Genomic DNA, 15,027 nt, shown 5'->3' on the forward strand with positions numbered 1-15,027 from the left:
TTCCAAAGGGACCAGCGACCTCGACATCCTCTGAGGACTGCCCCTGCTTCGAAAAGACAAGAAACTCCCGAGGACAGCGGACCTGCTCCAAGAAAGGCTGCAACTTTGTTTCCAGCAGCTTTGAAAGAACCCTGCAAGCTCCCCGCAAGAAGCGTGAGACTTGCAACACTGCACCCGGCGACCCCGACTCGGCTGGTGGAGATCCAACACCTCAGGAGGGACCCCCGGACTACTCTCCGACTGTGAGTACCAAAACCTGTCCCCCCTGAGCCCCCACAGCGCCGCCTGCAGAGGGAATCCCGAGGCTTCCCCTGACCGCGACTCCTTGAATCCAAAACCCGACGCCTGGGAGAGACCCTGCACCCGCAGCCCCCAGGACCTGAAGGACCGGACTTTCACTGGAGAAGTGACCCCCAGGAGTCCCTCTCCCTTGCCCAAGTGGAGGTTTCCCCGAGGAACCCCCCCCTTGCCTGCCTGCAGCGCTGAAGAGATCCCTAGATCTCCCATAGACTAACACTACAAACCCGACGCTTGTTTCTACACTGCACCCGGCCGCCCCCGCGCTGCTGAGGGTGAAATTCCTGTGTGGGCTTGTGTCCCCCCCGGTGCCCTACAAAACCCCCCTGGTCTGCCCTCCGAAGACGCGGGTACTTACCTGCTGGCAGACTGGAACCGGGGCACCCCCTTCTCCATTGAAGCCTATGCGTTTTGGGCACCACTTTGAACTCTGCACCTGACCGGCCCTGAGCTGCTGGTGTGGTGACTTTGGGGTTGCTCTGAACCCCCAACGGTGGGCTACCTTGGACCAAGAACTGAACCCTGTAAGTGTCTTACTTACCTGGTAAAACTAACAAAAACTTACCTCCCCCAGGAACTGTGAAAATTGCACTGTGTCCACTTTTAAAACAGCTATTTGTCAATAACTTGAAAAGTATACATGCAATTTTTATGATTTAAAGTTCCTAAAGTACTTACCTGCAATACCTTTCGAATGAGATATTACATGTAGAATTTGAACCTGTGGTTCTTAAAATAAACTAAGAAAAGATATTTTTCTATAACAAAACCTATTGGCTGGATTTGTCTCTGAGTGTGTGTACCTCATTTATTGTCTATGTGTATGTACAACAAATGCTTAACACTACTCCTTGGATAAGCCTACTGCTCGACCACACTACCACAAAATAGAGCATTAGTATTATCTCTTTTTACCACTATTTTACCTCTAAGGGGAACCCTTGGACTCTGTGCATGCTATTCCTTACTTTGAAATAGCACATACAGAGCCAACTTCCTACAGTAAGGAAATGCCTCCTTGGCATGGTTGCCCCCTGACTTTTTGCCTTTGCTGATGCTATGTTTACAATTGAAAGTGTGCTGAGGCCTGCTAACCAGGCCCCAGCACCAGTGTTCTTTCCCTAACCTGTACTTTTGTATCCACAATTGGCAGACCCTGGCATCCAGATAAGTCCCTTGTAACTGGTACTTCTAGTACCAAGGGCCCTGATGCCAAGGAAGGTCTCTAAGGGCTGCAGCATGTCTTATGCCACCCTGGAGACCTCTCCCTCAGCACAGACACACTGCTTGCCAGCTTGTGTGTGCTAGTGAGAACAAAACGAGTAAGTCGACATGGCACTCCCCTCAGGGTGCCATGCCAGCCTCTCACTGCCTATGCAAGTATAGGCCAGCCACCCCTCTAGCAGGCCTTACAGCCCTAAGGCAGGGTGCACTATACCATAGGTGAGGGTACCAGTGCATGAGCATGGTACCCCTACAGTGTCTAAACAAAACCTTAGACATTGTAAGTGCAGGGTAGCCATAAGAGTATATGGTCTGGGAGTCTGTTTTGCACCAACTCCACAGCACCATAATGGCTACACTGAAAACTGAGAAGTTTGGTATCAAACTTCTCAGCACAATAAATGCACACTGATGCCAGTGTACATTTTATTGCAAAATACACCCCAGAGGGCACCTTAGAGGTGCCCCCTGAAACTTAACCGACTGTCTGTGTAGGCTGACTAGCTCCAGCAGCCTGCCACACTAGAGACATGTTGCTGGCCCCATGGGGAGAGTGCCTTTGTCACTCTGAGGCCAGTAACAAAGCCTGCACTGGGTGGAGATGCTAACACCTCCCCCAGGCAGGAGCTGTAACACCTAGGCGGTGAGCCTCAAAGGCTCACCCCTTTGTCACAGCACCGCAGGGCACTCCAGCTAGTGGAGTTGCCCGCCCCCTCCGGCCCCGGCCCCCACTTTTGGCAGCAAGGCCGGAGAAAATAATGAGAATAACAAGGAGGAGTCACTGGCCAGTCAGGACAGCCCCTAAGGTGTCCTGAGCTGAGGTGACTCTAACTTTTAGAAATCCTCCATCTTGCAGATGGAGGATTCCCCCAATAGGGTTAGGATTGTGACCCCCTGCCCTTGGGAGGAGGCACAAAGACGGTGTACCCACCCTCAGGGCTAGTAGCCATTGGCTACTAACCCCCCAGACCTAAACACGCCCTTAAATTTAGTATTTAAGGGCTACCCTGAACCCTAGAAAATTAGATTCCTGCAACAACAAGAAGAAGGACTGCCTAGCTGAAAACCCCTGCAGAGGAAGACCAGAAGACAACAACTGCCTTGGCTCCAGAAACTCACCGGCCTGTCTCCTGCCTTCCAAAGAACTCTGCTCCAGTGACGCCTTCCAAAGGGACCAGCGACCTCTGAATCCTCTGAGGACTGCCCTGCTTAGACGACGACAAGAAACTCCCGAGGACAGCGGACCTGCTCCAAAAAGACTGCAACTTTATCCAAAGAAGCAGCTTTAAAGAACCCTGCAATCTCCCCGCAAGAAGCGTGAGACTTGCAACACTGCACCCGGCGACCCCGACTCGGCTGGTGGAGAACCAACACCTCAGGGAGGACCCCCGGACTACTCTACGACTGTGAGTACCAAAACCTGTCCCCCCTGAGCCCCCACAGTGCCGCCTGCAGAGGGAATCCCGAGGCTTCCCCTGACCGCGACTCTCTGAAACCTAAGTCCCGACGCCTGGAAAAGACCCTGCACCCGCAGCCCCCAGGACCTGAAGGACCGGACTTTCACTGCAGAAGTGACCCCCAGGAGTCCCTCTCCCTTGCCCAAGTGGAGGTTTCCCCGAGGAAGCCCCCCCTTGCCTGCCTGCAGCGCTGAAGAGATCCCTTGATCTCTCATTGACTTCCATTGCGAACCCGACGCTTGTTCTAACACTGCACCCGGCCGCCCCCGCGCCGCTGAGGGTGAAATTTCTGTGTGGGCTTGTGTCCCCCCCGGTGCCCTACAAAACCCCCCTGGTCTGCTCTCCGAAGACGCAGGTACTTACCTGCTGGCAGACTGGAACCGGGGCACCCCCTTCTCTCCATTGAAGCCTATGCGTTTTGGGCACCACTTTGAACTCTGCACCTGACCGGCCCTGAGCTGCTGGTGTGGTCACTTTGGGGTTGCTCTGAACCCCCAACGGTGGGCTACCTTGGACCAAGAACTGAACCCTGTAAGTGTCTTACTTACCTGGTAAAACTAACAAAAACTTACCTCCCCCAGGAACTGTGAAAATTGCACTGTGTCCACTTTTAAAATAGCTATTTGTGAATAACTTGAAAAGTATACATGCAATTGAAATGATTCAAAGTTCCTAATGTACTTACCTGCAATACCTTTCAAACAAGATATTACATGTTAAATTTGAACCTGTGGTTCTTAAAATAAACTAAGAAAAGATATTTTTCTATACAAAACCTATTGGCTGGATTTGTCTCTGAGTGTGTGTACCTCATTTATTGTCTATGTGTATGTACAACAAATGCTTAACACTACTCCTTGGATAAGCCTACTGCTCGGCCACACTACCACAAAATAGAGCATTAGTATTATCTCTTTTTACCACTATTTTACCTCTAAGGGGAACCCTTGGACTCTGTGCATGCTATTCCTTACTTTGAAATAGCACATACAGAGCCAACTTCCTACATTGGTGGATCAGCGGTGGGGTACAAGACTTTGCATTTGCTGGACTACTCAGCCAATACCTGATCACACGACAAATTCCAAAATTGTCATTAGAAATTGATTTTTGCAATTTGAAAAGTTTTCTAAATTCTTTAAAGTCCTGCTAGGGCCTTGTGTTAGTCCCTGTTAGCATTTCTTTTAGAGTTTAAAAGTTTGTTAAAAGTTTGAATTAGAACCTAGAACTAGTTTTAGATTCTTAAAAAGTATTCCAACTTTTAGAAGCATAATGTCTAGTGCAGAGATGAATGTGGTGGAACTCGACACCACACCTTACCTCCATCTTAAGATGAGGGAGCTAAGGTCACTCTGTAAAATAAAGAAAATAGTAATGGGCCCCAGACCTTCCAAACTACAGCTCCAGGAGCTGTTGGCAGAGTTTGAAAAGGCCAACACCTCTGAGGATGGCAACACAGAGGATGAAGATAGTGACTTGGAGGAAAATTCCCCCCTACCAGTCCTATTTAGGGAGAACAGGGCCTCTCAAGCCCTGACTCCACAAATAATAGTCAGAGATGCTCGTCCCCTCACAGGAGGGGCCAACAACTCTGAAATCACTGAGGATAACTCCAGTGAAGAGGACATCCAGCTAGCCAGGATGGCCAAAAGATTGGCTTTGGAAAGACAGATCCTAGCCATAGAAAGGGAAAGGCAAGAGATGGGCCTAGGACCCATCAATGGTGGCAGCAACATAAATAGGGTCAGAGATTCTCCTGACATGTTGAAAATCCCTAAAGGGATTGTAACTAAATATGAAGATGGTGATGACATCACCAAATGGTTCACAGCTTTTGAGAGGGCTTGTGTAACCAGAAAAGTGAACAGATCTCACTGGGGTGCTCTCCTTTGGGAAATGTTCACAGGAAAGTGTAGGGATAGACTCCTCACACTCTCTGGAAAGGATGCAGAATCTTATGACCTCATGAAGGGTACCCTGATTGAGGGCTTTGGATTCTCCACTGAGGAGTATAGGATTAGGTTCAGGGGGGCTCAAAAATCCTCGAGCCAGACCTGGGTTGACTTTGTAGACTACTCAGTAAAAACACTAGATGGTTGGATTCAAGGCAGTGGTAATTATGATGGGCTGTACAATTTATTTGTGAAAGAACACCTGTTAAGTAATTGTTTCAATGACAAACTGCATCAGCATCTGGTAGACCTAGGACCAATTTCTCCCCAAGAATTGGGAAAGAAGGCGGACCATTGGGTGAAGACAAGGGTGTCCAAAATTTCCACAGGGGGTGACCAAAAGAAAGGGGTCACAAAACCTCCCCAGGGGAAAGGTGGTGAGACAGCCAAAAATAAAAATAGTAAAGAGTCTTCTACAGGCCCCCAAAAACCTGCACAGGAGGGTGGGCCCAGAGTCTCTTCACAAAACAATCCTGGGTACAAGGGTAAAAACTTTGATCCCAAAAAGGCCTGGTGTCGTAGCTGTAATCAGCCTGGACACCAAACTGGAGACAAGGCCTGTCCCAAGAAAGGTTCCACTCCAAACTCCAATCCAGGTAACACTGGAATGGCTAGTCTCCAAGTGGGATCAACAGTGTGCCCAGAGCAAATCAGGGTCCACACTGAAGCTACTCTAGTCTCTGAGGGTGGGGTGGATTTAGCCACACTAGCTGCCTGACCGCCTAACATGCAAAAATACAGGCAGCAGCTCTTTATTAATGGGACAAGTGTAGAGGGCCTGAGGGATACAGGTGCCAGTGTCACCATGGTGACAGAGAAACTGGTTTCCCCTGGCCAATACCTGACTGGAAAAACCTATACAGTCACCAACGCTGACAATCAGACTAAAGCACATCCCATGGCAATGGTAACTTTAGAATGGGGAGGGGTCAATGGCCTGAAACAGGTGGTGGTCTCCTCAAACATCCCAGTAGACTGTCTGCTTGGAAATGACCTGGAGTCCTCAGCATGGGCTGAGGTAGAACTAAAAACCCATGCAGCCATGCTGGATATCCCTGAACTGGTGTGTGTAAAAACAAGAACACAATGCAAGGCACAGGGTGAAAAAGTAGAGCTGGAGTCTGGAAGAAAGGCCCAGCCTACCAAGAGAAAAGGAAAGTCAGTTGGGAAACCAACTGCAACACAGTCAGAAAAAGAGAACCTCTCTTCTCAGGAAGAAGTTCTGCCCTCTGAGGGAACTGAGCCTTTGGAGCTTGAACCTTATCAGGTTGAGCTCTTAGGCCCAGGGGGACCCTCAAGGGAGGAGCTGTGTAAGGGACAAGAAACCTGTCCCTCTCTTGAAGGCCTTAGGCAGCAAGCTGCTGAAGAGTCCAAGGGCAAGAAAAATGGAACACATAGGGTCTATTGGGAAGATGGACTCCTGTACACTGAGGCCAGAGACCCCAAACCTGGTGCCACTAGGAGAGTGGTAGTGCCTCAGTCGTTCAGAGAGTTTATTCTGACCTTAGCCCATGATATTCCCCTTGCTGGGCATTTGGGACAAACCAAGACGTGGGAGAGGTTAGTCAACCACTTCTACTGGCCCAATATGTCCCACAAGGTTAAGGAGTTTTGCCTCTCCTGCCCCACCTGTCAAGCCAGTGGTAAGACAGGTGGGCACCCAAAGGCCCCCCTCATTCCACTTCCAGTGGTGGGGGTCCCCTTTGAAAGAGTGGGTGTGGACATAGTTGGTCCACTAGAACCTCCCACAGCCTCAGGAAATATGTATATCCTAGTAGTAGTGGATCATGCTACTAGGTATCCTGAAGCTATTCCCCTTAGGTCAACTACTGCCCCTGCAGTAGCCAAGGCCCTCATTGGTATCTTTACCAGAGTGGGTTTCCCTAAGGAGGTGGTGTCTGACAGAGGTACCAACTTCATGTCAGCATACCTAAAACACATGTGGAATGAGTGTGGGGTGACTTACAAATTCACTACACCATACCATCCACAAACTAATGGCTTAGTTGAGAGATTCAACAAGACATTAAAAGGCATGATTATGGGGCTCCCAGAAAAGCTCAAAAGGAGATGGGATGTCCTCTTGCCATGTCTGCTTTTCGCTTACAGAGAGGTGCCACAGAAGGGAGTAGGATTCTCACCCTTTGAACTTCTGTTTGGTCACCCTGTAAGGGGACCACTTGCTCTTGTTAAAGAAGGCTGGGAGAGACCTCTTCATGAGCCTAAACAGGACATAGTGGACTATGTACTTGGCCTTCGCTCTAGAATGGCAGAGTACATGGAAAAGGCAAGCAAAAACCTTGAGGCCAGCCAACAGCTCCAGAAGTTTTGGTATGACCAAAAGGCTGCAATGGTTGAGTTCCAACCAGGGCAGAAAGTCTGGGTTCTGGATCCTGTGGCTCACAGGGCACTTCAGGACAAATGGAGTGGCCCTTACCCAGTGCTAGAAAGGAAGAGTCAGGTCACCTACCTGGTGGACCTGGGCACAAGCAGGAGCCCCAAGAGGGTGATCCATGTGAACCGCCTTAAGCTCTTCCATGACAGGGCTGATGTAAATCTGTTGATGGTAACAGATGAGGATCAGGAGGCAGAGAGTGAACCTCTCCCTGATCTTCTGTCATCAGACCCAAAAGATGGCTCAGTAGATGGAGTGATCTACTCAGACACCCTCTCTGGCCAACAGCAAGCTGATTGTAGGAGAGTCCTACAACAGTTTCCTGAACTCTTCTCCCTAACCCCTGGTCAGACACACCTGTGTACCCATGATGTGGACACAGGAGACAGCATGTCTGTCAAAAACAACATTTTTAGACAGTCTGACCATGTTAAGGAAAGCATCAAGGTGGAAGTCCACAAGATGCTGGAATTGGGAGTAATTGAGCGCTCTGACAGCCCCTGGGCTAGCCCAGTGGTCTTAGTCCCCAAACCTCACACCAAGGATGGAAAGAAAGAGATGAGGTTTTGTGTGGACTACAGAGGGCTCAACTCTGTCACCAAGACAGACGCCCATCCAATTCCTAGAGCTGATGAGCTCATAGACAAATTAGGTGCTGCCAAATTCTTAAGTACCTTTGACTTGACAGCAGGGTACTGGCAAATAAAAATGGCACCTGGAGCAAAAGAGAAAACAGCATTCTCCACACCTGATGGGCATTATCAGTTTACTGTTATGCCCTTTGGTTTAAAGAATGCCCCTGCCACCTTCCAAAGGTTGGTGAATCAAGTCCTTGCTGGTTTGGAGTCCTTTAGCACAGCTTATCTTGATGATATTGCTGTCTTTAGCTCCACCTGGCAGGATCACCTGGTCCACCTGAAGAAGGTTTTGAAGGCTCTGCAATCTGCAGGCCTCTCTATCAAGGCATCCAAATGCCAGATAGGGCAGGGAACTGTGGTTTACTTGGGCCACCTTGTAGGTGGAGGCCAAGTTCAGCCACTCCAACCCAAGATCCAGACTATTCTGGACTGGGTAGCTCCAAAAACCCAGACTCAAGTCAGGGCATTCCTTGGCTTGACTGGGTATTACACGAGGTTTGTGAAGGGATATGGATCCATTGTGACAGCCCTCACTGAACTCACCTCCAAGAAAATGCCCAAGAAAGTGAACTGGACTGTAGAATGCCAACAGGCCTTTGACACCCTGAAACAAGCAATGTGCTCAGCACCAGTTCTAAAAGCTCCAGATTATTCTAAGCAGTTCATTGTGCAGACAGATGCCTCTGAACATGGGATAGGGGCAGTTTTGTCCCAAACAAATGATGATGGCCTTGACCAGCCTGTTGCTTTCATTAGCAGGAGGTTACTCCCCAGGGAGCAGCGTTGGAGTGCCATTGAGAGGGAGGCCTTTGCTGTGGTTTGGTCCCTGAAGAAGCTGAGACCATACCTCTTTGGGACTCACTTCCTAGTTCAAACTGACCACAGACCTCTCAAATGGCTGATGCAAATGAAAGGTGAAAATCCAAAACTGTTGAGGTGGTCCATCTCCCTACAGGGAATGGACTTTATGGTGGAACACAGACCTGGGACTGCCCATGCCAATGCAGATGGCCTTTCCAGGTTCTTCCACTTAGAAAATGAAGACTCTCTTGGGAAAGGTTAGTCTCATCCTCTTTCGTTTGGGGGGGGGGTTGTGTAAGGAAATGCCTCCTTGGCATGGTTGCCCCCTGACTTTTTGCCTTTGCTGATGCTATGTTTACAATTGAAAGTGTGCTGAGGCCTGCTAACCAGGCCCCAGCAACAGTGTTCTTTCCCTAACCTGTACTTTTGTATCCACAATTGGCAGACCCTGGCATCCAGATAAGTCCCTTGTAACTGGTACTTCTAGTACCAAGGGCCCTGATGCCAAGGAAGGTCTCTAAGGGCTGCAGCATGTCTTATGCCACCCTGGAGACCTCTCCCTCAGCACAGACACACTGCTTGCCAGCTTGTGTGTGCTAGTGAGAACAAAACGAGTAAGTCGACATGGCACTCCCCTCAGGGTGCCATGCCAGCCTCTCACTGCCTATGCAGTATAGGTAAGACACCCCTCTAGCAGGCCTTACAGCCCTAAGGCAGGGTGCACTATACCATAGGTGAGGGTACCAGTGCATGAGCATGGTACCCCTACAGTGTCTAAACAAAACCTTAGACATTGTAAGTGCAGGGTAGCCATAAGAGTATATGGTCTGGGAGTCTGTCAAACACGAACTCCACAGCACCATATTGGCTACACTGAAAACTGGGAAGTTTGGTATCAAACTTCTCAGCACAATAAATGCACACTGATGCCAGTGTACATTTTATTGCAAAATACACCCCAGAGGGCACCTTAGAGGTGCCCCCTGAAACTTAACCGACTGTCTGTGTAGGCTGACTAGTTCCAGCAGCCTGCCACACTAGAGACATGTTGCTGGCCCCATGGGGAGAGTGCCTTTGTCACTCTGAGGCCAGTAACAAAGCCTGCACTGGGTGGAGATGCTAACACCTCCCCCAGGCAGGAGCTGTAACACCTAGGCGGTGAGCCTCAAAGGCTCACCCCTTTGTCACAGCACCGCAGGGCACTCCAGCTAGTGGAGTTGCCCGCCCCCTCCGGCCCTGGCCCCCACTTTTGGCGGCAAGGCCGGAGAAAGTAATGAGAATAACAAGGAGGAGTCACTGGCCAGTCAGGACAGCCCCTAAGGTGTCCTGAGCTGAGGTGACTCTAACTTTTAGAAATCCTCCATCTTGCAGATGGAGGATTCCCCCAATAGGGTTAGGATTGTGACCCCCTCCCCTTGGGAGGAGGCACAAAGAGGGTGTACCCACCCTCAGGGCTAGTAGCCATTGGCTACTAACCCCCCAGACCTAAACACGCCCTTAAATTTAGTATTTAAGGGCTACCCTGAACCCTAGAAAATTAGATTCCTGCAACAACAAGAAGAAGGACTGCCTAGCTGAAAACCCCTGCAGAGGAAGACCAGAAGACAACAACTGCCTTGGCTCCAGAAACTCACCGGCCTGTCTCCTGCCTTCCAAAGAACTCTGCTCCAGCGACGCCTTCCAAAGGGACCAGCGACCTCTGAATCCTCTGAGGACTGCCCTGCTTCGACGACGACAAGAAACTCCCGAGGACAGCGGACCTGCTCCAAAAAGACTGCAACTTTATCCAAAGAAGCAGCTTTAAAGAACCCTGCAATCTCCCCGCAAGAAGCGTGAGACTTGCAACACTGCACCCGGCGACCCAGACTCGGCTGGTGGAGAACCAACACCTCAGGGAGGACCCCCGGACTACTCTACGACTGTGAGTACCAAAACCTGTCCCCCCTGAGCCCCCACAGCGCCGCCTGCAGAGGGAATCCCGAGGCTTCCCCTGACTGCGACTCTCTGAAACCTAAGTCCCGGCGCCTGGAAAAGACCCTGCACCGCAGCCCCCAGGACCTGAAGGACCGGACTTTCACTGCAGAAGTGACCCCCAGGAGTCCCTCTCCCTTGCCCAAGTGGAGGTTTCCCCGAGGAAGCCCCCCCTTGCCTGCCTGCAGCGCTGAAGAGATCCCTTGATCTCTCATTGACTTCCATTGCGAACCCGACGCTTGTTCTAACACTGCACCCGGCCGCCCCCGCGCCGCTGAGGGTGAAATTTCTGTGTGGGCTTGTGTGTCCCCCGGTGCCCTACAAAACCCCCCTGGTCTGCCCTCCGAAGACGCGGGTACTTACCTGCTGGCAGACTGGAACCGGGGCACCCCCTTCTCTCCATTGAAGCCTATGCGTTTTGGGCACCACTTTGAACTCTGCACCTGACCGGCCCTGAGCTGCTGGTGTGGTAACTTTGGGGTTGCTCTGAACCCCCAACGGTGGGCTACCTTGGACCAAGAACTGAACCCTGTAAGTGTCTTACTTACCTGGTAAAACTAACAAAAACTTACCTCCCCCAGGAACTGTGAAAATTGCACTAAGTGTCCACTTTTAAAATAGCTATTTGTGAATAACTTGAAAAGTATACATGCAATTGAAATGATTCAAAGTTCCTAATGTACTTACCTGCAATACCTTTCAAACAAGATATTACATGTTAAATTTGAACCTGTGGTTCTTAAAATAAACTATGAAAAGATATTTTTCTATACAAAACCTATTGGCTGGATTTGTCTCTGAGTGTGTGTACCTCATTTATTGTCTATGTGTATGTACAACAAATGCTTAACACTACTCGTTGGATAAGCCTACTGCTCGACCACACTACCACAAAATAGAGCATTAGTATTATCTCTTTTTACCACTATTTTACCTCTAAGGGGAACCCTTGGACTCTGTGCATGCTATTCCTTACTTTGAAATAGCACATACAGAGCCAACTTCCTACATGGTGCATCTCCTGATTTGTGGGAGTTGGCTCTTTTGCGAGCTGCCCCTACTACAACTGAATCTGGTGGCAGCTGTGAGGTGATGAAAGCAGGGTCTGTGGGCGGTGCTTTATATTTTTTCTCCACCCTCGGAGTTATTGCTCTACTTTTGACAGGTTCTTTGAAGATCTGCCTTGCGTGCCTTAGCATTCCTGGAAGCATAGGCAGGCTCTGGTAGGTGCTATGGGTGGAGGAGAGGGTGTTGAAAAGGAAGTCATCCTCAACAGGTTCTGAGTGTAGCGACACGTTATGGAACTCTGCTGCCCTAGCTACCACCTGTGCATACGCTGTGCTGTCCTCGGGTGGTGAGGGCTTGGTAGGATACGCCTCAGGACTATTGTCTGACACTGGGGCGTCGTACAGGTCCCAAGCGTCCTGGTCTTCTTGGCTCATGGAGGTGTGAGCCGGTGAGTGCGATGGAGTCTGTGCCGGTGATATCTGAGTTACAGGTGGAGGAGAGGGTGGCGGAGTTACCTTCTTCGCCACTTTTGTTTGTGGTGTTTGTTCCTGTGTTTGGAACTCAAGTCTCCTTTTTCTCCTAATTGGGGGAAGAGTGCTGATCTTCCCTGTCCCACTCTGTATAAAGATCCGCTTTTGAGTGTGGTCTACGTCAGTGGTCTGTAACTCTTCCTCAAATCTGTGTTTGCGCATTTGAGAGGACAGTGATTGTTCCTCTGAATATGAGCTGGTAGTCGGTTCGGTTGCTGGTCTTTTTGGCACCGAAACCGTGTCTTTACTTGTTTTCGGCTCCGAGGCGACTTTTCTCTTTTTCGGAGTCGAGATTTCTCGGCGTCCAATTCGGCCTTTTTCGGTGCCGATGGACGGTCACCTACTTTATGGGTTGAGCCATGGCCTGTTGGCAGTGGCGTCCCCTGGGCCTTGTCTGTTTTCTTGTGTGGTGCTTGTTTCGACGTCTTACTCACGGTTTCCTCGACGTCGAATTCTTCCGAGTCGGATTCATGGATGGAGAAGGCTTCCTCTTCTTCTCCTTGTTCCTCGAACCCTCGTCGTCCTGTCGGCGTGGACGCCATCTGTAGTCTTCTGGCTCGCCGGTCACAGAGCGTTTTTCAGGACCGAAACGCACGACAGGCCTCACACGTTTCTTCTTTGTGCTCGGGCGACAGGCACAGGTTACAGACCAAATGTTGGTCTGTATATGGGTATTTGTTGTGGCATTTAGGACAGAATCGGAACGGGGTCCGTTCCATCAGCCTCGATGTTACACGCGGTCGGGCCGACCAGGCCCCGACGGGGGATCGAAATTACCCCGAAGGGTTACCGGAGCTCTTCACGATTCGGTGTCAATTCTATCTAACCCGATCCCGAACGCAATAATACCGACGTATCTATCTTTCCGGCCCGAAACTCGGAGCGAAAAGGAACACGTCCGAACCCGATGGCGGAAAGAAAACAATCGAAGATGGAGTCGACGCCCATGCGCAATGGAAGCAAAGGAGGAGGAGTCCCTCGGTCTCGTGACTCGAAAGACTTCTTCGAAGAAAAACAACTTGTAACACTCCGACCCAACACCAGATGGCGGACTATGCACAACATGTGTATCTGCAGCTACACATGCCATCGAACATATGGTTACACTGTGTTATTTTCTGCCATTCTATTTTCATGTGGTTATGCTCTCTAGGGGCTGACTTTATGGTTACATGACCATGTTTCTTACAAATGCTATTTTGTCCTAGGACAATGGGACCACCTTCAAAACGTTCAGAATGACACCCTCTTTCTATGTCATTTCTGGACCCCCACTTCAGGTTGGGGGGACCCCAAAATAATCACCCCTCCCACCAGTCAGTGTCTTTTTAAGCTCTCTCAAAATAATAATATAAATAAATATAATGAATAATGGCAATATTTTCATTTTATGCTGCAGGTAGAGGAAGAAGGTAAATGGAAGTGATTTAGTTATATGCAGGGTGTAGGAAAAGGCCCCTTGTTGCAGTTAACCCACACACCTTTTGCCTGATATTGATGCTGACTTGACTTGAGTGTGCTGGGACCCTGCTAACCAGGCCCCAGCACCAGTGGTATTTCACTAAAAATGTACCACTGTTTCCACAATTGGCACACCCCTGGCACACAGATAGGTCCCTTGTAAAAGGTACCAGTGGTACCAAGGGCCCTGTGACTAGGGAAGGTCCCTAAGGGCTGCAGCATGTGTTGTGCCACCCTAAAGGACCCCTCACCGAACACATGCACACTGCCTTTTACTCCCCCCACCAACAAACACAATCTGCAATAGCAAAGCCGACATGGCATCCCCTGAGGGTGCCATGCACACAGAAACACTGACTGTGGCATAGGTAGGTCACCTCTCTAGCAGGCCTTAAACCCCTAAGGCAGGGTGCACTATACCACAGGTGAGGGCATAGCTGCATGAGCAATATGCCCCTACAGTGGCTAAGTCCATTCTTAGACATTGTAAGTACAGTGTGGCCATATTAAGTATATGGTCTGGGAGTTTGTCAAAACGAACTCCACAGTCCCATAATGGCTACACTGAATACTGGGAATTTTGGTATCAAACTTCTCAGAATACTAAACCCACACTGATGCCAGTGTGGGATTTATAAAAAAATGCACATACAGGGCATCTTAGAGATGCCCCCTGTATTTTACCTAATCCTTCAGTGCAGGACTGACTGGTCTGTGCCAGCCTGCCACAAAGAGACGAGTTTCTGACCACCTGCGGTGAGAGCACTTGTGTTCTCTGAGGCCAGAAACAAAGCCTGTACTGGGTGGAGGTGCTTCACACCTCCCCTCTGCAGGAACTGTAACACCTAGCGGTGAGCCTAAAAGGCTCAGGCTTCGTGTTACAATGCCCAAGGGCACTCTGGCTAGTGGAGATGTCCAGCCCCCGAACAGAGCCCCACTTTTGGCAGCAAGTCCAGAGGGATAATTAGGAAAAACAAGGAGGAGTCAACACCTCAGCCAGGACCACCCCTAAGGTGTCCAGAGCTGAAGTGACCCCCTCCTTGCAGAATCCTCCATCTTGGTTTGGGGGATCAAGGCCAACAGGGATAGAAATGTGCTTCCCCCCCTTCAAAGGGAGTAAGCACAAGCATGGTGTAGCAACCCTCAGGGACAGTAGCCATTGGCTACTGTCCTCTGACCCCTAAAATGCCCCTAAATCTTGTATTTAAGGGCTCCCTGAACCAAGCTAGTCAGATACCTGACAACCTCACAAGAAGAAGGACTGCTTAGCGGAAACCCCAGCAGAGAAGGCAA

This window comes from Pleurodeles waltl, chromosome 12 (genome assembly GCF_031143425.1).
Source record: "Pleurodeles waltl isolate 20211129_DDA chromosome 12, aPleWal1.hap1.20221129, whole genome shotgun sequence".
In the NCBI taxonomy this organism is placed as follows: domain Eukaryota; kingdom Metazoa; phylum Chordata; class Amphibia; order Caudata; family Salamandridae; genus Pleurodeles; species Pleurodeles waltl.